The sequence below is a fragment of the Microtus ochrogaster genome, chromosome 5, assembly GCF_000317375.1.
Source record: "Microtus ochrogaster isolate Prairie Vole_2 chromosome 5, MicOch1.0, whole genome shotgun sequence".
Classification (NCBI taxonomy): domain Eukaryota; kingdom Metazoa; phylum Chordata; class Mammalia; order Rodentia; family Cricetidae; genus Microtus; species Microtus ochrogaster.
In genome coordinates this window covers 65,670,034-65,696,212 of record NC_022012.1, presented here as the reverse complement: position 1 = coordinate 65,696,212, position 26,179 = coordinate 65,670,034, and the positions used below count along the sequence as shown (strand labels likewise).

Here is a 26,179-nt window from a genome sequence, read left to right as displayed (position 1 = left end):
TGGGAACCCTACTGTTGTCTAATAGTCTTTCAAGGCTCTCAGCAATGGCTGTCTGTTCAGTTCTTGCTGATTTGTTTTTCTGAACATGATAAAATTCAATTTTTATAAGATATTTTGCTTTTATAATTTTGGAGAAAGGTTCTTTTTTTAAAAAAAAAGATTAGTTACTTTTATTTTATGTATATGAGTGTTTGCCTGTCCATATGTATGTCTGCCACTTGTATATCTGCTACCAAAAGTGGCCAAAAGAGAGCATTGACTCCCTTGGAACTGAAGTTGCCGATAATTGTGAACCATCATGTGGGTGGATGCTTGGACTCGAGCCTGGTTATTGAAAGAGAGGCCAGTGCTCAAAGATGGCTGAGCCATGTCACCTCACTTGAGAGATTTTATCATTTTAACAGGTGGTTCATATCCATTTGCTGAATGGATACATTTTAAAGTAGTTTTTATTTGTGTGGAAACTCATTAGTCATTCATTTTTTGGAACACAGACTTAAAATGTAGTTGAGAAATCAAGTCAAGATTTGTATGTCCAGTAACCAAAGCTTTTCCGGAAACAGGGAAAAATTCACTTCCCTTAAGTGAACTATGTATTGGTCAGGGTTCTCTAGAGCAACAGACTGGCTTACAGTGTGGTCTAGGTATTCTAATACTAACTGTCTTCCAATGGAGAGGCTGAGAACCTGGTGCTTGCTCAGTCCACGAGGTTGGTGGTCTCAGCAGTCCCAGCCTGGTACTGAAGGCCTATAGGATTCCTGGGGAGCTGCTGTTTTTAATTCTACTTTGGAAGGCTGAAGAATCTAGTTTTAATGTTAGGAAGGACATGACAAACTTGCCAGGAAGAGCGAAGACAAGCAGATGCAAGGCTAGATAGCCTCTCACCTCTTCTCACCTTGGTCCGTTTCCAGTAAGAAGTTGATCATGGCAGATTGCCTGGGCTCTTTCTTTAATTTACCTGTCTAGTTTTGTTTTGTGTGTGTGTGTTTTTTTTTAAATGGCAAAACGGACTTTGGGGCCAGGATATATGAGTATAGCATTTTGGTGACAGGAACTAGAGAAGCATTCAAAACTATCAAGATAAGTAGGTGGCTCAACATAAGCAGAAGCTTATAGAACAGACGTGAATGAGGAAATGAAGAGAGAAAGAAAGCGGTGGGATTTAGGGCAAAAGAAAAAGAGATAATATCATTTGTCTTTGAAGATCAAACTACTCACTGCCCCCCACCTCATTTTTCACCTATTAAAACCTTCTTTCTTGGTACTTTCCACAGTAGAGGATTTACCTAAAGCTTCAGCTGTGGTGGAAAGGAATGGGATCGGTTACTTAGAGTAAAGTAGGTGATTCTAAGTGATTCCTTAGAAGAATGGATCACTGGGAACACAGAGCAGCGGAGGGTACAGGAGCAGGTGTTTTACTTGTAGTGGCTCATGGCTGCCCAAGGTGCCGAGGAGCAAAGATGGTTGTCCATGTTGGGGTAGAGTCTATGGATGGTGTTTTATCATTTGCTATTTCACATGCATAGAGATAGTTAAATGATCATACCATGCACAGCATTATTAGTGAATTCTTAGGTCAATCTAAGTCAAAGGACAGATGGTTAGGAGTGAGGGGATGGAGCGGATCCTGAGATAATCTTCCATGTTCTTATGGTCATCTTCATGGGAGATTGGCTCATGGTTCACTCTACCCCCTCATGCCACGATCCATGTAGGTTAATGTGTCATATAAGAAATGACTTAGTATTTGCAAATAGCTATTTTCTCTTGCATACTTTCTAATATCTCTAGATTACTGATATTACCACAAACAGCCTGAATTGTATTTAAATTTTGGTTATCTTGCTTATATTTTTTATTTTATTAATTTGTGTATATGAGTGTTTGACCTGCATGTATATCTGTATACCATGTGTATGCAGTGACCCTAGGAGCAAGAAGAGGGCCTTGGATCCCCTAGGATTTGTTTTACACAGTTACTTTGTGAACCACCCTCTGGGTGTTGGGGATTGAAGGAAACTTTCCAGATCCCCTTGGAACAGTAACCAGTGTCTTAACCACTGAGTGATCATTCTGGTCCCTGTTCTTAGTTTTAATGACAAAATGAAATTCATTTCATTACAGCTATGATTTTCTGTCATGGAATTTTTCATCACGGAGCAACTGAAACTGCTGTTGCTTGGCCCAATTTACTATATATTCTTTTCACATTTAAATTTTATCATGTATATAAATTACCAATTTTATTAATTTTTTTCTTGAGTAATAGCTTCCAAGTCAGTAACTATGATTAGAGTCTTGGTCTTGCTGGTTGGTAGTTACAGAATCTGAATATGCTTTCTAGCCATATCTGTAGAGTTAAGGGTATTTTAATTGACTCAAAGTCCAGGCACCTGAAGGGGCCAAAACATTAGGAAGGCTTACCTTCTACCCTAGGCTGTATACACCTTCTGCATGCAAGCCCTAATCTCATTTGACAAGTCCATAGAAACAGTTCAGTCCCTGAATGGCAAAACATTACCTGAATGAGGATTGTCTACCTGGAATGTTACATAAGGCTTTCCTATTTTTCCCAATTATTCACACTGATTCTAATCTTGCAGTACATTGCAGTTTTACTGAAATCGGTAGTATAAGAGGGCATAAAAAATAAGGATGCCAAAATGCTGCAGGGCTTGAGACTGTTTCCCACCATCATGAATACTTGGTTGAACTCAGTCCTATAAACTTTTCCACCACTAACATTGACTCATGACAGGTAAAGCTGTTGATTTAAAGGAGAAACAGAATTTAATCCAATTATCTTACATGTAATTTCTGTTTACCTGAAGTATCTAGAAAATGGTCTAAACTGTCTGTTTGCCTCCGAGGACACAGTTACACATCCTAAGCCACGCTGAAAATGTCCCAGTCACTTCAAAAGAAGTCATTACTACCACGGAGCTCATTTTCCTAATGGTGTTTTAAAGATTTAGTGAGTAGCTGGTGCTGTGAAGATGCTGCTTTTCTGGAAAGTGCTATTAAAGTAAATTGAATTTTTAAAAATGGTAAACATCAAAGAGCTGAACTTATAAGAACCAAAATTCTAAATAGACTCTGCACAGTCAAGCCAAACACCCACATCCACCAACTCCCTTCTCCCATGTGCCCTGGCACTGTTAACCTCCTGCTTGAGATGATGGGTTCCTCAAATCCTCTTTTATCTATCTATCTCTGGGCTCAGATAGCCCGAGAGGCTGAGAACATGACCTGCTTGTAGCTTCTTGTGAGCACACACTTATTTATTTTGGGTGTAGAAGTCTTATCGTTTGATAATAACCACCTTTTGGATATCATATTCTCAAAACTGACAGTCCAGGCAATGACAGATTTAACTTTTAATACAGTTTAAATCCAACTAGGATGGTACATGAATTCACACTCTGACTATAGAATTTAGGATGTGTGATAGTGAGAAGCAAGCTTTAGCTTTTCACAGACGGGGACAAGACAGGGGATCATTTGGAAAAGACATCGTGGGAGCAGCATTAGAGACTTTTCCTCCGGTGGACTCTTCAGGTTTAAATTTCTGATTGATGGAATTGTCCAAAGAAAGTATCTAATAGGTATAATGACTTCTTTTCATGACAGTCGAATGAGAGTGTGTGCCTAAGTCCTTTATAGAATATCTAGACATAGCAGGTGGCCAGAAAATGATGGTTAATGTTTACATGAGATTGACATGGCGGGTTTCTCTGGCGTCACGCAATCTTGTTTTGAATACCATTCAATGCTGATCTTATGAGGATTAAATAAAATAATGTTTGAGCATTGCTTACTGTAATTCTACTTATTTAAGGTATTCAAAACAAATGAAATTTGCTGTTCTTAGTATCATTAAAAACGTCTTATTTAATTCTTTTTATGAAAATTGCATCTTCTACTGTAATATTATAATTTTGTTTTATTCAATTGTTATTTTATATTTCCACTATGTAAGTTCAACAAAAGTATATCTTTCTATATGTATATATTTACAACATAATGTTCATTAAATTGTATGCTTATCTAATAAAATCAATTTTATGCTGTTGGTGTTAACATAAACATGACCTATTTAATTTAAATAAGTAAATGATAACATAATTTTTTATTATGTTCTAAGTACTAAATACTCTCTGATGGGTCATGGGGAGTCAGGTAAATTAAAACAGTCTATGTTCTGGTAGAGTTCATCACCTAGAAGAGAGATGTTCATCAAATTCTGATGTAAATAAGATGGAAAGTAGCTGTATTAGCTTAATTTCGGTTATTGTGGTAAAATACGCTGATCAAAAGCAATATATAGAAGGGAAGGATTTCTTTAACTTACAGTTCCAGGTTCTAGTCCATCAGTGAGGGGGAAACCAAGTCAGGAATGCAAGTAGCTAGTCACAAGGCATTCGCAGTCAAGAGCAGTGAGAGAATAAAGACATGCTTGCTTACTTGGAGCTTTTAATCAGCTATCTGTAGTCACCCCTACCCAGTACAGGGCTCGGCCGGTGAAATGATACGGCCCACATTCAGGGTACTTTTACCCCCCTACAAAAGTCAAGGCAATCCCCCACAAACATGACCATGGGCGACCCTGATCTAGAGGAGGAGGGTCTGTGGAGACTGCCTTTCCATATGGTTTCAGATTATGTTAGGATGAGAGCATAGTGGCTGACTGGCAGGGTTAAGAAGACTCTCATGGGTCCATAAGAACTAACCTGAAAGAAAAAAAACCACTGCTTCGGATGTCAGCGATGGATTTTATCATTATGTCATGCAGCGTAATTTTAAGCTAAGTAAATTATATTATGATTTTATAAGCGGGGACAAACAAAACATTCTGCTTCCAGTATGAGGAAGTGAAATCATGAATTGTACTAAGGATGGGTGAACATCCTCTTCCAAGAAGCACAGCTTAATGTTTTTGAGTTCTGTAGGAAATGTTGTTTCTATGATTGACAGATAGATGTATTCTTTCGGCATGGGCATTACTCAACACGCCTTGCCCTTAGGTGCTGACTCATGCTGGGTAGATCAGCAGAGTTAGCTATGTAAAGGGAGAAGGCAGAAGACTGCTTTGAGCAGAGGCGCACCCGTGATGAATAACTGTAGAGACAGAAACAGTTCGGATACCAGAAATCCATTATTCTTAGGACACAAACAACAAGACTAAAGAAGTCATGGGAACCTGTCGGGGCATTTATGAATATTAGAGTGACACAGTATTAACTGCATTTTCAATTATCTTATTTGAATTAATGTAGATAGAATGGCTTCTTGTGGTCAAGGACTAGGTGTAGGTATCCTGCTTTGGAGACTAGGGTGAAGTCCTTGTTAGGCAAGAGAATTGGTGGTAACAGAAGCAGAGAGATTTAAAGGACATTTAGAACATTGATTCAATTTGAAAGATCAGTTCCAGAAAAGAATGTGTAAGAGCTATGCTAACGCTCATGTGTAAACATGATACAAGTCTTGTGATTCCTGTCTGTGTGTTATCAAACACATTAACCAGGTAACTAAGAGCAATATATGTTGAATAATGCACACACCAGAATACATGTATTTCTTAACCACATAAATAAAGGTTCCTACAAAACTCAAAAATCTTAAGCTGAGTTTGTTCCTTAATATAAACCATAAGTATACAGTATTCATATTGGAAATTGTTTGCTCCCACCTATAAAGTTATAATATAAGCTGTCTTAATAAAAATTATGGTGTGTGATATAAAATTTAGAGGTCAGTTTGGTTCTAGAATCCATAAATATGTTATAAAGCCAAGAAAATGTTTCAGTGTTATATGACACATGATTTTATTTACTCTGGGATGAAGACATAGTTTACCAACTGTATCTATCAGAATTTATGTTCTACATCACATTCCACTAAAAGTGATTTAAATTTAGAGTCAAGGAATAGCAAAGTTTCAGCTCCCATAAACACATTTTCCTGGAGCCTCCAGGGGACACATCTATCAGGTTCACAGAAGACTTTTTGCCAGATAACACACAGACTCCATACACTCCTAAGATTCAGCGAAGAAACGGGAAACAAGGCAAAAATAGCTGTCCAACAAAATCAGATATCAGCACCTAGAACTATAATCTTCCTAGTCCCAGATGCCCAGACCCGAAATGGAAATACAGTCAATAAAAAAACCCAACTAAGGCAATTCTGGAAATGAAAAATTTAGGAATTTTTACAGACTACAGAGGCAAGCTTCACTAATAGAGTGCAAGAGCGAGGAGAAAATCGCAGGCATTGAAGACATGAGAGAAGAAATGCATACGTCAGTTCAAAGACCATGTTAAATCTAAAACTCTCCTGGCACAAAACATCCAGGAAATCTGGGACACTGAAATGACCAAATCTAAGAATAATAGGCCTAGACAAAGGAGAAGAATCCCAGGTCAGAGACAGGTATGAAGCGAGTGATCATTTATTTTTCCTCAGTTGTGGATTGAGATGGGTCACTGCCTGGAATTTATATATTAATGCTCCTTGTTTGTTCTTCAGCCATGTCCCAGGGCTCTAACTCAGAGATCAGTTGTCTCTGTCTCTCCACGATCAATTTCTGCGTGTCTTGAGGTCTGCTATCTGGTCTTCTGAGTTTGGTAAGTATCTTGTGTGGAGACAAGCTGTGTGTTGAAACAAATTTGTTCCTTAAGTAAAATATCATTCCCTTATTTCTGTAGCATATGGACATGAAACCCTATGGTACAGTCCCTGGTTTTATCCTAACTCTCAAATTTAGCAAATGGCCATGAGTGAAAACTGTAGGCTCCTGGGCTGTTAGTGCACTAGCATGCTGCACCACTGCATACAAATCTTAGTGATTTTACTCCCATGTGTGAGCAAATTCTGACCCTTTACACTGAGAAGGGGTAACTACTTCCAGAGAAGAAAAAGATCAAGGGTTGAACATGCCTATCCCTCGAGCATGCTTATCCCTCTTGGAATTTCTGTTTAGTCAACATCTCCCTCTGTAGATGCTACCACGAAACCTAGGCTATTTAAGAGTCTAACAGTTACTCTGAAGGGTACACGCTGATAAACTTTGCTTCGAGTCACTTAATTTGAAGCCATTCATGAGATGCAGGCTAACCTCACTTGGGTTGAGAAAGACCATGTGGGAAAAGGATGAGAAGGAGGTTCTGTCTCCTTCTAGGGAAACTTAGCTCCCATTTCAAACAAACCAAACTGGCTTTAAATTGTTCTACACACACAGCTGGAGCCAGCATGCCACTTAGTATAGAGCCCAGTACTTGGCTCAGTACAGTAGAAAACATAGTGTTTTTTTTCTTAAAAAATTAAATACTGTTGTGAATTTTAAAAAAACAAAACATTATACTCAAGGAAACTTTGCATAAGCAAAAAATTCATAATAAAATATTCCTGTAGAGGCACAGGCCACAAATCAGAGAAGAACAAAGCAGAAAAGCAGGGTGGGGATGCTGAAGAAAGAGAATGTTTAAATACTGCCTTAATACAGTCAAGGGAATAGGATTTTGTCTGTTATAATAGAAAAATCACTCTCTAGAGGATGAAATGTAATGGATGTTCAACATTACTAATTCAGGAAGAGAAGGAATGTGCAATAATAACTACATACACATGGCAATAACTCTGTGTGATGTTATAATATTGAGGGAGCACTCTGCAAGCTTTGTTTGGTAATTCAACATGTCTGAGACTGTGCATGTCACATTTAGATTCATAGGAAAAACTGCTTTCAAGTGAATCACCAGGAAACAGATGTATAGATGACTATACGGAGAAGCAAAGTAAATGCACATATGATTTCTATTCTCTTGAGTTGCTTTACAGTCCCCCATTGACCTCTCAGTGGGGTGACTCTGCTAGCACCCACTGTACAGTCACCTGTTTCAGGTTTGCTCCACAAATCTGCTGGGTAACAAAATGCTTGGCTTCTCAAATCTTTCATATAAAATGGAAAAGGATGACGTAGACCCAACACACATTACCTCCTCACTGGGAAGCTCCTCTAGGTTAGTGATGAATATAATTTAAGTGACGTCAGTAGTTGCTATATTATATTGTTTAGGAAGAAAGAAAGAATGAAAGAAAGAAAGAAAAAATGAAAGAGAGATAGAGAAAAAAAGGAAAGAAAGAGATTGGATGTGGGGTAAGTACAGATATATTTTTTTTCTAGAATATTTTCAACCTGCCCTCAATTGAATCAACTCATGTAGAAGCCATAGTTACAGAAGGATATGTCTTAGTATATCTGCTTTTACATGAAAAAAATACATATATTTACACAATATACATTTTATCTAAATATATACATTTATTTAAGTTTATGTATAAGGCTGAACATAGTCTTTCCCAGAGTATAAGATGCTCCAGTGACTTAAAAAAAATCATTAAAACATTTTCAGGTTTTTTGAAAGGATAATTTCATGAACCAATGACTGATTTTGAATAAACAATGCTTCTCCCATTTCCAGAAAGCTTTTATTACCAATTGGTGTAAGGCGAGTGCTGGTAGAATTTTATAGAACTGTTTCTTCATAGGAACAACTTCATCTTTTGCTGGTGCAGGGGATTGGCAGTTAAAGAAAGAAGTCACTTGTCAGAGAGTTTACAACATGCAACAGAAAGAAAATTCACTGCGTACACTGCCTGGAGCAGTAGCCCGGGTAGGAACAACAGCAATGAACTATCATGTAGCAATTTCCTCCAAGGTACAGTTTCCCATCTTTAAGGGAAGTAGGAGAAATCCCAGGATGCTCTAAAACAGTGGTTCTCAATTTTCCTAATATTGCAACACTTTAACACAGTTCCTCATGTGTGGTGAGCCCCAACCATAAAATTATCTCACTGCTACTTCATAGCTGTAATTTTGCTGTAGTTTTGAGTCTCAGTGTAAAGAACAGATACATATACATGGTATCTGATATGTGATACCAAAGGGGTCATGACCTATAGGTAGAGAACTACTGTTCTACGGGAGATGAATATTCCATGTTTCATGGAAGCTCCTTAAAATTTAGGAAGTAGGCCAGGTGGTGGTGCACGTCTTTAATCCTAGCCCTCAGGAGGCAGAGGCAGGTCGTTCTCTGGTGTTCAAGGCCAGCCTGGTTTACAGAGCAAGTTCCAAGACAATCAGGGCTACACATAGAGAAACCCTGTCTCAGAAAACCAAAAAAAAAAAAAAAAAATAGGAAGTAAACAATTCAAATAGCTTCAGTAAGTCTCTGAAACTGATGAGCTACATAGGCTCCTCCCTTCCTGAGTTTTTCTATGCAGTAAGGACTGATGAGAGACACTCCCAGACAAACGAGCTACTCAGAAGGGATTCACATCAGCCAAGGCAAGACGCACAGCCCATCCTGTGGAGCTGCCTGAAAGCTGTGCATTGAGACCTGGTTTCCAGCTCTTTTGATCTATCACCCATGTTGGAATAGGCTTTGGTGATAGAGCTGACCTTGAGTCATTTCTACATCTCTAAGTAACTCTTTACATATACTACGGTAAGCAACTTCAATGAAACACATTTATTCACCAATCGGACATTGGTGGTATCTTCACTTTGGCCTGTCATCAGGTTCCTGTCTGGGGTGAAGATTTATCTCTTCATTTATCTCTAGGAATACTGTGACATAACAGTGTTGCAACCCGAACAATTTCCTTGATATATGAGGGGGTAACCTAAATATGTGTTAGCATTGTCAAATATAGTTACTTTAAGACTATCCCCTGGAATTCCTTTGAGGCAGTTTATATGTGCAGATTTCTAGGTGGATTAACAGTAGAATATTGGTCTCAGTGCTACTGAAGATCACATGACAGGGAATTCTAAACTGTCTTCATCTTAACCTGAAGGCTGCTGGAGACACTTGTGGTTCTATAGGATTGCAAGTTAGCTCCTACAAATAGTTCATCTTTTTGCTCCACAGAGCACCCTGGAGATCATAACTGTGTGGCTAATACAAACCTTAATTTTTGGTCTGACATCTCTGTCCCAAAATATTAGTACACTAAAACACCTTACCTCAGTTGTATTTTAAAACTATTTTGTAGTATTACATTTATTCTCAGTGTCAGATTCTCATGACACTGCTTTTCAAGCTAGTTTTTTCTTCTCCTTGGTCTTATAGGGATACAAGTTATTAGAATCTATCTTGATCCTTAAGAACTTCCCGATAAAGGAAAAAGTTCAGTCTTTTAAGCCATGTTCTTACCTCATATGCTGTTATCTAATATTTATAGAAACAGTGCTGTGAGGTGAGAATACGAGTTAGAAAAAATATCGATGGTGATGGGGCCACAATTACGCTCTTCTCTAAACTCAAAGAGGTATAATGTAAAAAGGTACATAATTTAATATTTGATAGGTGATAATAAAGCCAGAAAGCGCAATAGAATCTTCTTATATCTTTCAGAAGCCATTACTCATGGTGCAATTTGTAGATTAAAGGGGAAAAATGTAGATCTATGCATTATGAAAACACTTAGCAAAACTGCCAGAGAAATAAAACTGTACAGCATTAAAAGATGGATGTTGAAGAAGAGAAAGAGAGTCTATTTTCTTGAGTAATGTGTACCCTAGTAGGTTTTCCATATCCTTATGGATGACTCAGACTATGCACATATGGGCATCACTAGTTGCACTCAATGGGTTAAAGAAAGACACAAATTTGGGGACGAGGCATAGAGAGGTCTAGGAGAGATAGGTGGGGAAGAGACAGATACTATAAAAGTGCATTCTATACATGTATGAAATGCTCAAAAATAAATTAAAAATATTTCAAAAGTACTACAGCTAAAAAGAATTTAAACTGAATATCCTTCCAGATTCATTTTAGGACACACTGATTCTATTCCATGAAGTTGACATGAAGGGGTATACTATAAAAACACAAATTTTTAAAAGTATACAATATCAAGGAGAGGTTTTCAAAGTAAGGGGTATGGAAAGAGAACTCAATATATGTGATTCATTATTTTTTGGTGCTAAATATGCTCTCTAATCAAGAAAATTTCAGTGAATGGTGAAATTCATTATGGTTATACTCCTGTTCATTACGGTTCAATATGCAATCATATCATGTGTAATTGTAGCAATACTTTGCCATGTCATCTGAAGCCCGGTTAGGTGGGTAGCCCTGCTCATGAGTTCATGTGTCAGAGCACTGCTCAGTCTCTATAAAGATGTTCGACTCTTGCTTTCGGTTTCTACACATTTCCCTTGGGAGGGGTGAAAGTCACGGAACCACAACAGCATCTGTGGGGAAAAACCACGCATGCCCTGTGCCCTTCTCTCTGTTCACACTCTTCTTCATTTCCTTGCTAACTGAGGAGATACCTGTGCAGTGGTCAAGCTCAAAGTGTAAGGCCCTCTATGTGATAACAGCCTGGCCTTCTTCTGGAACAGATGTCGTGGTTGTATCATCATGGAATGGTATTTCCCCTGAACGTTTTATTCTTCCTTCTTTATACTTTCCCCTTACTTTCACTACTTGGAAGCTATTGATTGAGTGAATTCAAGTCCTACTCCGTCTATCCTAACATTCTCCATTTTGGGGGACCCAGGTTAACAGTCCACTGAAGCCAAAAAGACAGTGTGATTAAAAATATTTATAGGTTTTACAGGAAGATATAGAGAGATCCACTTAGGTCTCTAAGTTACTGCTTCAACATTAGTTTTTCCAAGGAATTCCACCTGAAACATAGACCACTTTCCTTTTTTTTTTTTTTTGACCACTTTGCTTTTATTAGCAACTTAGAACTCCATTCAAAGAAATGTTAATGGGAAATATGATCTAATACTTTCCAAACTTACCAACCAAGATGCCATTGAATATAATTTAAAAATAAATGGGGCTGAAGGGATGGTTCAGCAGTTAAGAACATGTCTGATTCTTCTTCTTTTTTTTTTTTTTTTTTTGGTTTTTCGAGACAGGCTTTCTCTGTAGCTTTGGTGCCTGTCCAGGAACTAGCTCTTGTAGACCAGGCTGGCCTCGAACTCCCAGAGATCCACCTGCCTATGCCTCCCGAGTGCTGGGATTAAAGGCGTGTGCCACCACCGCCTGGCCCATGTCTGATTCTTAATACCCACACCAGTTGTTCATAACCACCTGTAACACCAGTCACATTATTTCTAATGATTCTGGCCTGTGCAGGCCTCTGTACATATGTGCCCTTCTCCCCACATCATAAAAATAAAATCGACCTTGAAAAATTGAAATGAGTAATAAAGAATATTGACTTTTTAATTGACGAATTGACATGGTTGTTAAAGTACTTCCCGAAAGAACAATGCCTTACCTCCAGGTACCTCTGACTCAAGCAGCTTGGGAAAAGAGGGGACTCCTTTGCATCAGGGAGACTCAACTCAAAACTGCAGGTTTGGACTAACCATGTTTATATGTATGTGAGCAAGTAAGCTACTGCTGTTGATCCTATACTGACCACAATGGACAGACAACTCCTGCTTTTATTGTGGAGTAAAGCACACTGACACTCAACTGTCCCAGCTCTTAAGCGTAACTTATGTTTAAAATTTTATTTTAATTATGTGCATGTAAGTGTATTTATTTGCGGGTATGTGCACATGAGTGCAGTTTAAGTGGAGGCATGAAGAGAGTGTCAGATCCCCCAGAATGCAAAGCTCCAGGCGGTTGTGAACTTCTTGACATGTGTGCTGGGAATCAACCTTGGGTCCTCTGTAAGAACAGCAAGTGCTCTTAATCACTGAACTATCATTCCACCCTAATTCTAGCTTATTAATCTAGTTTGTTTATCAGGTATTTGTGGAAAAATTGGGGATCATCTGTGAGGAAATAATGGGCAATCATAGAACGTACATTCAAAGTACCAACAATCTAACATAGTTTAATGTATAGAATGCATATTAAAGCAAAGACTTGTAATCTTTTCAATGAATGCTATTTCTTTCTCAGAAAAAAAATGACATTTTAGGAAATAAGCAGACCAAAAAAACTATTACCAATATTTTTATATAAAAAAGGATATTTGACAGTCTCTCTGCTTTACTTATAATAATGATGGCATTACTAAAAGCCAGATAATGTATTTCTATTGCTTCTGTAGTGTTTATATTGTAGTAGTATTTCCCCTTCACCAGATGTAACCCTTGGTTCTGATAGTACTCATGCACCATGAGTAAAATGATTTTGTTTTTCCCATTTTCTCCATATTACCTGAGATATTCTGTCTGAGAATTCCATTATTAGAAAGTCTTTTTAGTCCATTAACATGTATATTTTTCATGTATAAATGCTTGTCCCCTGGAAATCTATTAAGTGGTTATCAGATGTGGCTATCACAACAGAGACAGGTAGTTGTTTTATTTTCTTCAACAGATATTTGATAGCACGGCATTATCTAAAAGAAACAGGAATGCATTCTAGTAGCATTAAATTTTTCAAAAATCATATCTATGATGCTCCTGTTATAGGCTGTGCATTAAGCCAGGTGCAGGAAACCAGTGACTGAAATCCAAGGGTATGATCCTCTTTGATAGGAAAACTGTCACCTTGTGGGAGAGGGGATGGCTATCAGACAGATTATCACATAAAGCAGGCAGAGTGAAACAGTGAGGAGGAAACAGCAGTTGCTATGAGAGCGAACAGGGAACTTGCTATCAACTTTCCATGCAGAGAAGATGGGTCCCATAAGCAGGGGACTGTGGTGTGTGCAGGGACTGGTAAACAGAGAGTGTGTGCCAGAAACTACTCCACGGAGTGACAGCAGAAAGGATGAAGTCCTATCCCTCTGAAGTATCACGGTCACCTCCAAGGAGAGTGCAGGAGGTGACAGAAGGCAGGAGGAGAGGGTGGGGAGGTGCCCAGTTAACTGTACTGGGTGACATTTCTAAATGCCATGCATATTAATGGCTGTTCACAAAGAGCACACCCTAAAACTCTAGTAGCCAACGGAAACTGGTGGGATCAGTGAAAGAAAGGAAAAAGGTGGGAATGGGCAACAACTACATTAATAAACAAGCAAACGGATAAAGGATGATTTGTACCCTTTTAAAAAAGCCTGAGAATTGTGAAATCTGTTGACATTTCATTAGTGTCTAAACTCAAAACAGCTAAGAGGACATCAAGCATGTGGCCATTACATGCATTTCCCTCTAGCAAGATGTGAGCTGTCCATCAAAGCTTCTAACTAGATAAGGTCTCCTAATCAATCTTTCAGGATTTTTAGAAAAGACCATTTTCGACCATGCTGAAGTTCTTTTAGCTAATGTCCACTCTTTTGTTGTTGTCTACTGGGTTCTCCGTGTTCACTATGTAGACTGGCTACAATGTTTCTGTTTCTTTCAGCCTTGCTGCCTTTCTAGTCTGTGGTGACTGCAGACATTTGCTTCTCACTGCTCCGATGTTGTATCCACTGAGCGGGACCCTCAGTCTGTGACAACTTACAGTCATCACTTTCACTGATTCTAGGTGACCACTGTTGACTAGACAAGTCACTCATTGTTTACCACAATTTATCCTAGAATATTGTTTTAAGGAGCTTTCTTTGATACTTTTCTTTTGAATTTCTAAAATTGTAAAATTTTAAATTCTAAACTGTAAAATTCTTATTTTTTTTCTGCTCTTGGATTTAACAAATTTGTTAGGGTTATAGTATGTATATTTATAAATTATAGTTTAAAATTAGAGTTAGAGATTAAGCCACTTAAGCACAAAAGTAAGCCACTTATGAGCTGTTCAAGAACAAAAGTACTTCCCTTGTCTACTGGGCAGAAACTTGCATTTCCTTTGGCTCTGACACTAGATAGACTGAACACCCTTAAAAAAATCTGTTTAAGCAAAACTAATCACAATAGAAGGGAAGTGTGAGGTACCAGTCAAGGAGCCGGGCATAGTTAGTGTCCAGTTAGTGGTATGTTACTTGTATTTTAATAAATAAATCATGCCTGAAGACCAGAGGCAAAGCTAAAGCCACTAGAGAGCAGGTAATGGTGGCACACACCTTTAATCCCAGGATTTGGGAGACAGAGGCAGATGAATCTCTGTGCATTCAAGGCTACCCTGGGGTACACAAGATCAATGAAGAAACAAATCCAGATGGCGGTGGCCTACATCTTTAATCCCAGCACTAGAGAGAATGTAAAATGGGAGAGGCTTAGTCTGCTTAGTCTGCTCAGCCTTGGTAGAGGTAAGACTTCTCTGGTGGTTTGGTTGCTTTGCTTTCCTGGTTTTCAGGTTGAACCCCAATATCGGTCTCTGAGTTTTTATTATTTGTGCTACAGTCCAGCAACCAATTTACAATAACTGTAAATACATATTTATAAATTGTAAGGTAGAAGGAAGGGGTTGTAGTGCTGATGTAGTCACTGTACTCTGGAAGTCAAAACAGCTTCAGTGTGCACATGATCTGTATAAGGTTGGGCCTGTTAGTATTCTGTCACGGAGCTGGGGCAGGGGGCTCAAGAGGCCCCAACAACCCCCCACCCCCCGAAGATCTACAGGCAGCTAGTGGTAGCTGCGAGAGAAGAGATTTCTTTTCAGGGGTATAGGCACTGGCAAGTTGCCTGTGCTCCTGTAAATAACCCCACCCATGCTCCTATGGGCAACCCTCGTGAAACTCATTGGGTGACTTTTAAAAAGACAGGAAAGGAGAAATGCAGCTAATTGGTAATAGAAAGGGCATCGGTGAAAATGAGGGGACCAAAAGAGGGTGATGAATTGCATATGCTCAAAATACTTTCTATGCATGTATAGCAATGTCACGAAACCAATTATATATTAATACATGCTAACCTAGTAGCAAACTGCATAAATTATATTGTTGAACTTTGATAAAAAAAATCATCAAAGTATTTGGAGCAAGCAAAAGTACAAAGAAGACTCTAAAAATTATTATTATTATCATTATTGTTTGAGATTCAGATTTCCCTATATTTTACAAAGAGCTGAAGCCGGTGTGAATCTGGCCCGATGCTCTATACCAGACTGACTACACTGGTGTGAAGCAGGCTTCGTGTATTCTTCCTCCTTTACAACCACCGAAACCAGTGTCAAAATCTGATTGGAAAGGGAACCAGAGAGTTATTTTTGAGAGGTGTAATACAACCAGCTAATGAACTAAATGCAAGCTAAAAAGTATGGACAATGTGTAGAGAAAGACGTGGCAATTTATTCGCTAACAGCCAGGGAATATCTAATTCCTGCAACTGGTCCCAAAGGGCAAAAACATAATAAAAGAAGTTGATTAAAATTTAGGGCTCTGTCTGATTAAAACAAAACAACAAAAAAAGAAGTACCCTGATTGAGTAGAGGGTAATAAAGTGAGTTTGAGAGGGAGAGAACTTTACAGTATTATTGCTAGGTTACTTCCCAGAGTAAAGCCACCGAAGTTCAAATGTTTTCCCTCTGATAGCATGGGCTCACCTAGGTAATTAAAGATAACTCCTGGTCTTCCTTCCATGGCTCACTGTGATATAAGCCCAAGTTGTTGCAAGTCTAGATTCTGCCATCACATGTGAGCCTGATAGTAAACCAAAGAGGTGGACTTTTCTCAGTAGTGAAATCACTAAGGACTACAGTTTTAAATATAGTTGTAACTGTAGTTAGACATTATATGGGTCACTGTGTAGAGCCACCTCATTATTTTTGGAACTACTTATTGCGTATTGTTATTAACATATTTTCATGAAAATACTTTCATTTCTATAGTAAACATTACTGCATAAGATAATTTATATGTTTCTAAACCCACATTGCTAAAGGATAAAATAACAATCAAAGTCTCCAGAAAAAGGTAGTTGTGTCACACAGGCAAGGCACATGTGCATTTAGAACCAGCACCAATAAGGCTCTCCCATGGGCCCTCCTAATTGCCGAGGAGCAGGGAAGCATAGAAACGAGAATGCTGGGTATCAGCGGAAGCCTGTGCTTCAGCAGAACTGCAAATCCTTCATGACAGAGTCATGCAAAAGCCTGGGAAAGCCAGAAGCTGAAGGATAACCAGGAAAAGGCACATGGGGTTCAGTCTCGGACAAAATGAGAATATGCCAAGATAAAAAGGCAAAGCTCTGAGCTGATAGAAATAAATACTGAGTTATTTGTTCCATTTTGAGAAAAATCTGGATGGATTTTTTTTTAAATACTTCGGTTTTCCAGCTATGGTTTAGCTGGTTAAGATCACTGACCCTGGTATGTCTTCTACCACCATCAAATGAGGTAAATAGCTGGGAAGTGAATCTTTGTGTTGTAACTAACATGCAATTTCAAGAATTCCACTACCCAGGTCTCCATTGGCCAGCTTGGACTTTCTACTGATGATTCAGATTGTAGACGTGGCCTCTAGATGAAATACAGATGGAGCAGATTGTGTTTTCACGACAACCCAGAGCCTGTGAATTATCTGGGCTCTTTTGTTCAGTTGTTACCCAACATGGCTTCTCTCTGTCCTACTGACTGATGGATGTCGAAATTAAGATATTTTTCCCTCTTCATAATGAACACTTAAGTTCTAACAAAATACTGCTTGGTTTGTAAAATCGAAATCCACTAACAGGGATCTACCAGAGCTATAGAAATACTGAAGGGACATTAAAACCAACACCAGCCTCGGTGAGATGACTCAGCTGGTAAAATTGCCTGCTGCCAATCCTGACAGCCTGAGTTTGATCCCCCAGAATCCAGGAGGCAGGAAAGGACTGAATGTGACCTTATGTGCGAGCTGTGGCACATGGGTGCTTGTATGCACATATGCACACACACAAAATAAAAACAATATTAATGAAAAAATAAGACTATTTACTAGTTACCAATGTAATAAACATCTATTTACTCTGTGCCTGTGTTAAATGTTCACACATATCAATTACTTTTCTACTAACAGCAACCAAATAAAATGGAAAATTAAAAATTAAAAAATGCACACTTCTGCAGAAAAAAAATATTTTCCCCATGGCTATAATTTAGATGGATTTTTAGTTTAAAATGTATTTGAGACTTCTGAGTTTATATAAGATCCCAAACTATTGAGTTCCACTTTTAAATTTAAAAAGAGAGTAAATGAGGGTTTTATCATTGTTTACATATTAACACACAATGAATCTAAAGCTCTCCTAAGGATTGATTGACAGCTTGTCACAGTCTCTATGACATAATTACCTGCCTTGCTCCTGATCTAAACAAGGCAGTGTGTACTGTTAGGAAGGTATAATGGTGTCCTTATTTCTGGTTCCCTAGTATAGGTTGCTAGGTTTTATGTCATTTTCCCCTAGCTACAACTTCTGTGGAATTGGATTTCAAATCACTAAAGCTTCACCTATGATTTGGGCCGACAGCCCTGGTTATCCATCTAACATTTCTAATTGACAATCATTTCCTATTATTCTTAAACCTAGCATGATAAAAGCTGGGGTCATTGTCTGGCACTCTGTTTCAATGGCATTCCAAAAACTTCACAGTTGCTAGGCTTCCAAATACAGCAAAGCCCCTGGTTTTGCCTCACACTTCATGCAACAGAAGTTAAGTTTTTCAAACCATTGTTTGTATCTTTGCTGGCTTCACCCAACAGGAAACTGAAGTATTGCTTTCAAAGGCAGACAAAGAATGCACCCATGCAATGATACCCAAGGAACATTGGAGGTCACCAGGATAATGTCTTCTCATAATACAATAATACCTAAGGGAATGTGAGACTACCAGGATTCTATATCTCAATACAATGATACTTATATAAAGGCAGAGGCCACTAAGACCTTACTTTCCCATAATTCAATGGTATCTAACAGAAGATGGAGGCTACCTGGGTTCTGCATTCCCAGAACACCATAATACTTAAGAAACACTTCAGGACACCATTGCCACTGGGGTGAGATAATAATCCTTCAAGTATTTAGACTAAGTAAAGCAGGTATAAAATCACAGCGAAAACAATCCCATAGTGTTAGCTAATATTTTAGGGATTTCCAATTGACACCAGCCTATCTTCAAAATCCATCACACCAGTCACGAACCTTGTACATGTACCAAATAGGAAAGACAGTTCTTATATTCAAGTGATTGCTCCCGACCAAAGTGTAGTAAGAGTCAATCAATGTATCAAGAGCCATTTGACATATGCTAGCCACAGGACATGTTTTTACTGTCCAGTCCTATATATTGTGTATGCCATCCTTTCAATCACTTTATTAGCTCAACGAAACAAGCCCAAGAGGAAATATGGCTGCCTTTATCACATCTTCTACCCAGATCCTAAGGACCTGTAGGATGGACAGGGCTTTTTCACTTGCTGTGCTCTGAACAAACCTATTGACTTGATGCTATGGGATAAATTATTGTCTTCTTCCATGAGTTTTTCTCTTTTAAGTCTATGGACATTAGCATTAATATTTTGTCAGACTTTTATTAAGATTGTGCTATCTGCTCCACTAGTCTAAAGAGTTCAGATGCTAGAGACACTCTGGGTATCCTATCAGCATGTTTCTACTGTAGCTGGATTGATAGCAAACACAGAATTGCTAGCTATTAATGTATAATAAGTGTGATGCGTTGCCAGTAAGGAAATGCTCAGTGGTAGGAAATAGAAAGATTTTCTAATCAATGGAAGGATCTGGGCCCAGCTTTGAAAGTAACAACACAAGTGGGCCATCGTGATGAAGATGAGGAAACAGCACTTTGCCCAGGCTGTAGCTCCCTGTGGCAGGCAGAAGAGAGTTGCAGCAAGGACTGACAGTTATGACCAAGGAAATGTACTCGGTAGGGACCCAGACTGAGAGACTACATTCCCAAGCGTGAGTTCATGTGCTTTCTTCAGCAGATCCGCAGAAAAGGGGCTGTGTAGGGGAAGTGTGTTGCTCAACTTTCACATGGCAGGATCTAGTGAGCTAGACATGTGTGTTATCTTACAGGAACAACATAGTCTTCAGCTGGGCCAGTTAGATTCTCCAAGATCATCCAGAGTGGACAGTAAGCTGTTCACTTAGGATTTTTCCAGTTTGATGTCTAGAATTCTGCATCTTGGAAAATCCCTCTTTTGTATTCAGAATATTCTACCTCTGTGCATCACAAAGTTGTAAGTTTTTGACACTCTACTATAAAGTTATCTGTCCCCGCCAAGGGATACGAAGTTGGGACACATTAAATGATTCTGTGAATACAATGTAATGTGACTGAAATTCATTACCTGTGGTTTTCAAATCCATCAGTGAGACCGAGATTCTGTAGTGGCGGCTTCGAATCTACCTATTTCAAATACATATCCCTCAGCCACTTTTATTATATGGAGGGATTATACCATGACAATGTCACCATTCTGAAAAGGTTTGTACTTGGATTTTTCTAATAGCGATGGTTTGTACACACCTCAGGCTCCAGTCTTTCCTACCTGGCATTGTTGAGTATGACATCAAGATAACGAGCTGGAGGTACAGTGATGCTTATCGTGGCTGACAGAGTTGTGTGAAAGTCCTCTAAGCAAAAGCCACGCCAGGCATGTCTGAGTGCACCTGCTGGAGGAGACTAGTGTCTCTATAAACATTATGTCTTTCATGCTTTTGACAGATGACTCTGCCCTAGTTGTAAAAACCTATACAATGCTGTGAATAGAAGCTCACTGGCTTCCCTCTCATTTTCCTCTCCAAGGATTTGTTCAACCGCGATTGTTTTAAAAGGCTCAAGTGCTCACTACTTTATGATATTCAGAGGCTACTGCACTGCTTCCTATGTGTGACCAGACATTCAGATATTCAACTACCTCTCCAAGCATACCTTCTCTATTACTTTTGAATTCTTGGGCAAGGACATGAAGCAGTCCCAATGTTTGCCAAAATATCACAAGAATGTAAACCACAAGGTGTGTAATACTTAGGATAATGCATAACAGAACTGATCCAGAGGTGACTATGGTTATCTGAAGATTCTATCAATCTGGCATAGCAGTGAAGCCATGAAGTCCTGCAGTCATGTAGTCCCAGTCAAATCTTAGCTTGACATTTAGACCTTACTTCAGCTTGAGCATGCAGCATGTCTCTAAGCCTCAGTTATTTTATTCATAACATTATCATTTTTACTTGATTCAAAATTTGTTATGAGAATTGAAGTGAGTGCTACACAGCGCTTCAATATGTGGCTGGGTATAACATGTCAAAGAGTATTAGTGATGGGATCATCAGGATAATTATGCATGAGACGCTGTTCCAGTTTTTAAAACACCATCTAAAATGCCTCTTTGTAATGACCTTATCATATTACTATGGTCTCCAAATAGTAAAGGGGGCTTAAGAGCAAGCAGCTTCTTCATCTGCTAGTTGGAGATAGAACCAATGTGTCTTGAGAACTACACCGCTGTTCCAGCAGCAGGCTGTTAAATATTTAAGAAGGTGCTATGGATTGAGGAATTTGTTACTTTAAATGAGGAGTGAAATATTATAAGGCTGCAGAAGCATATTATTTTATGAGCTGTGATTATTTTCTTGCTCTGTTGTATCATTATTATATAGGCTACGGAGATAATCTGTTAACTTCCTTCATGGGATATAATAATGTTTATTAAATAAGACTGAAAATCATGCTAATTGTGGGCTTTCTTGGGAAATATAATGGTCACTTTAGAGTTATTAATTACTCCTCATTGAATTTTCTTCTGGCATTTTTAATATTAGTTCTACTTAATGTGACACTTTGGGATGAATCACCAGGGTTAGGAACCAGGGCCTGCATCATAACTTCCTCTTGTTTGGTGGGATCACACTTGTGTTTTGGCTTGGTCATTGTGGTGCTTTGAATAAGAACGAACCCCATAGGCTCATACATTTGAACACTTGGTAGAATTGTTTGGGAAGAATGAGGAGGTGTGTCCTTGTTGAAGGAGGTATGTCACAGGGGCAGGCTCTGAGGCTTCAGAAGCCTTCTGTCATCTCTATTATGTCTTCTGTTTCCTGCTTGTGAGAGGTCAGATCTTAGTTGCTGCTGCAGCTGCCTACTGTCACCTGAAACCAAAATATCTAACTATAAAGGCCCAGTGAAATGTGTCCCTTTATAATGTATCTTGATCAAGATGTTTTAATCACAACAATAGAAAATAAACTAATATAGAAGTTGGTGCTAGGATGTCAGATTTTTTTTTTAAAGAACCTGACAATTTTTCTTTTTTTTTTTTTGTGGGATGTGGAAGATCTTGGGACTTTAGACTAGAAAAGTAGTTGAAGGCTATGAGCAGAGCTCAGTAGGCCATCCTAGTAATTTCTCAGAAGACAGTAGTGCAGAGAACATTACAGACTGTAGAGATCAGCTCAGGAAGTTTCGGAGGGGGCAATATTAACAAGTGGGCCCAATATATTTCTTGTTGACATTTTGATGAACAGTGGGGCTGCTTTCTGCCCTTGTCCAAAGAATTTGTCTATGGCTAAATTTAAAAGCAATAGGCTAATTTCTTTGGCAAAGGAGATTTCAAGAAAGCTGTGTTATTGACCCTGTCATGTGGTTATGAGTCATCACGCTTAAGCAGGCTACCGTGAAAAAGAGCAAGCGGGGCAAAAAGAAACACAAACTGTACAGTTTGAAGAGATTAAAAAAACACACAAAAATTAATGTTGTCACCAAGACTTGTGCTGAAAGGATAAAGGAGAGGGGTGCCCTTGGGGCTTCCAGCCTGCAAGAGTAAATGCCTAAAGAATGGTCTGCTCTGAGAAAGCAACAATAGACAAAAACTGCTGCAAATGTGCTTCAGAAGCACCAGACCCTTGCCAATCGGACAGCATCATTCACATGGCCGTGACTCTAGAGTCATGAATGCACACGGGGAAAGGGGTTCTAGAATCCTCCTCCCCAGGTAAGGAGAGCTGATGAGGCCAGGAAGTGTGTGGCAGGACAGTTCCTTCATGTAGGTCCTGAGAGGGCAAGAGGCCTTAAGAGGCCACTCTGTAAAGCTGTGAAAGGGAATTCTGCATTTCCTTGGAGACCTCAAGATGCTGGAGATGCCAGAATCATGGGCTATCTGGCAAAGGAGAGCTGCCGACAGGGAGTTTGACTGGTCCAGGTATGTTGATGGCAGCAAAGACAAAAGGGTAGAACCATATAACCCCTCTGATACCAGACAAAGAGTTACAGGATTTGAAGTTTGTTCTGCAGGGTTTTCATCTTGTTTGGTCTTTTACCACTATGTCTCTTTTCCTACCTTTTGAAATGTGTGTGTGTGTGTGTGTGTGTGTGTGTGTATGCGCTCATGTGTGTGTGTGTGTACATATATATACGTACACACACAGACATATATAATTCTATGTCATTGATTTTTGATTTTACAGGGACCTTTGAAGAGATTTTGCCTGAAGTCTCAGAAGAGACTTTGGGCTTCAAAAAGGGTTGAGACTGAAAAGCTATGGGGAAATTTTAAATTGGACTAGGTACATTTTGCATTTATGATATTGCCATAAATCAGTGGGGGCAGGGAATGGACTGTGGTGGGCTGAATGAGAATGCCTCCCATTGGCTCATATATTTGAATACTCAGTCCCTAGTTGGTAGACCTGTTTGGAAAGGATTAGGACATATGGCCTTGTTTGAAGAGGTGTACCACAAAGGCGAACTTAGGTTCAAAGGCCTCCCATCACCCCCAGTGTGCGCTCTGACTGCTGCTTGTGAGATGTGAGCTCTCAGCTGCTGTTTCAGCTGCCTGCTGCTGTCCCTTTGCTACTCTGTCATGGATACTAATCCTCTGAAGCTGTAAGCCCGGTTAAATGCTTTCTTTATAAGTTGCGCCGGTTGTGGTGTTTTATCACAGCAATAGAAAGGAAATGAACACAGTTTCGAACACGGGTCATTATTCTACTCCCTACAACAGGTAACGTTTTCTACAGTTATGTAACTGACCCCTTTTAAGGAGAGCCTGAATACTGATTTCATGAAGACGGCATTTTCTTCTCTTTCATCTAGAAGGTGTTAGAAGATTAAGCTGGATTCTGTGTGATGTATTTTAAACTCTCAGATTTATTCATGAATGTGAGGCAAGCCGGAGATGGAGAGATGTGTCTTGAGGTTTTGAATATGTAAATGTTCACCAAATTGATCACAGAGAAGCTTCTGGAAAAATGTGGTGTGTCTAGTAGTAATTTCCCTCAACAAGCATATTCTCCTCAAGGCTATTATCTGGCGATTCTCTGGGGTAGTATTTTGCTGTGTAGCGCAGGTTGGCTGCATGTTTGCAACCCCCCCCCACCCCTTCTTCAGCCTGCTGAAAGGATGACCAGGGAGGTTACTATAGCTGCCACTCTCCTGACATTCTTTAACAAAGAATCTAAGTCTTCCAAGGATGAACTTTTCCCACAGGTAGATCCTCCTATGATGCTCCACGGCCAAAGAGAAGATGGCTTGCACTGGATAAAGTCAGGTTTTTTTGTTGTTGATCCCGAGGAAGAAAATCTTCGAATGGGGTCAGGATGGTGAGGTTGAGGATTATGTTTATGGCCTTGATTTTTCTGAAAAGGGATGAGCCTTGCGAGTTGTACAGGGTATGGCTGACATCACTGAAACTGACAGGATTTTACTAAGCACCCAGTCTGGAAAGTACAAGACATAAGTTATCTTCTAACAAATGAGAGTTAACAAGAGTTATTAGCCTTACCGAACAGGGAAAAGTGAAACTTGTGTTGGATTTTTCATTTGCTTGTTTGTTTGAGATGGGATCTTGTATAATCCTGGCTAGCCTCAAAATCATTATTTTGCTGCGTATGACTGTGAGTTCCTGACCCTCCTGGCTATGTGGATTACAGCTGCGTACCATCATGTCCCATTCAGGTCGTGCTAGAGAGCAACTGCAAGACTGTGCGTGCTAGGCAAGCGCTCTACCACATGAGCCACATCCCAAGTTTCTGGGGTGTGGTTTAGATTGGCGCTTAGTTACCTAACAAAGAAAACTCAGGCCCGAGCTGAGCTAACCATGCTGTGCATATGGATTATGCCAGCAGAGCTGAAGGTGGTTGTGATCTCCTCCAAAGGGAAGAGGATTTAATATGGGTGTGGGGTCATCCTCTGAGAACACGGCATCTAAAAATTATATGTATCTTCCATAGGAGACAAAGAATTTTCATGCAATCAATAAAATTCCGGGTTGCGTTTATTCCCATTCATGGGTGTCATAAATTACAGCGGTAAAACTTGATTGGCATTTAGGATAAGGTATGTCCGCTCGGTAGGAGGACTTCATGGAAGCCAGTGGGCACCCACTGTCTGTGCTGTGAGTGTGTGGCAGAGCCAGGAGTTGCTCTTCTTTTACACACCTCTTTCAACTTTCATTGCCACCTCTGGTGTAATTGTACCTGGAACTGGCTGCTATGTTTTCTCTGCAATCCTTTAACCCAACTACGCTCCTTCAAATGACTATCCAATTTTAGAAATTCATAGGTGCTACATGAATGAAAAAGGCAAATGAGAGCATGGGAGGATGAATGCTGTGTTCTTTTTATAAACTAGAGACAGAAATCACGAAAGCTACTCAAGTTCACACAGAAGGATCAGCGTTTCACAGCGCAGATGAAGACGGGTTGGTATGCACCTCTGAGTTGGAGAAGACTCTGTATAGGGAGGACTACTCTTCAATAGCACAGAGACTGGACACAACAGGAGCTGGAGAAACATAGCCATAGCTGTCGTCAATGGCAGTGTGGATGGAGGCTAAAAATATAGATTTATTATTAAAGTATTGCGCAACAATGACCTGTGAAATTGGTCTCTGTTTCCATCCCAGAATTTTCCTAAAGTTAATGATCTCTGATCCAGTTTTAATCTAAAGTAAGCTCTTTGCTTTAAAAGGAAGGGAAATACCCAAGGAAGCACCTAACTGGAAGTTAGAGTCGGGGGTTTCCTCTTTCCCTCCCCCATGACCGGTATTGGTGTGGCTGGCACAGATTGTATAATGTGGTCTCATTGCTAAACTCTTGGAGACCTTCAAGCAGTGAGTGGAGAAATATAAACCCAAAAGCAATATCAAACTTGTGCCAGGAATTCAGAAAAATTCACCCAGTTGAATGAATATTGTATGCTTCTGACTCAAGGTAGATCCTCGAACAAGCGACAGAGAGAACTGTTGCAATCCAGGTGAGTCAGAAAACAGAGAAACACCAGGAAGCGCTGACTTGTGTGCTTTTGCAAATCAGGCTCATGGGAACAGATGAACAGCCTTGGAAATCTGAGATTCTTTTTTCTCCCTA

At 39.4% G+C, this 26,179-nt stretch overlaps 1 protein-coding gene across 3 annotated transcripts in view; it reads right to left on the bottom strand.

Annotated features, from left to right (window-relative positions):
* Unc13c (unc-13 homolog C) overlaps positions 1-26,179 on the bottom strand; it is a 462,492-nt gene that overhangs the window by 315,936 nt on the left and 120,377 nt on the right. The window lies entirely within an intron of this gene.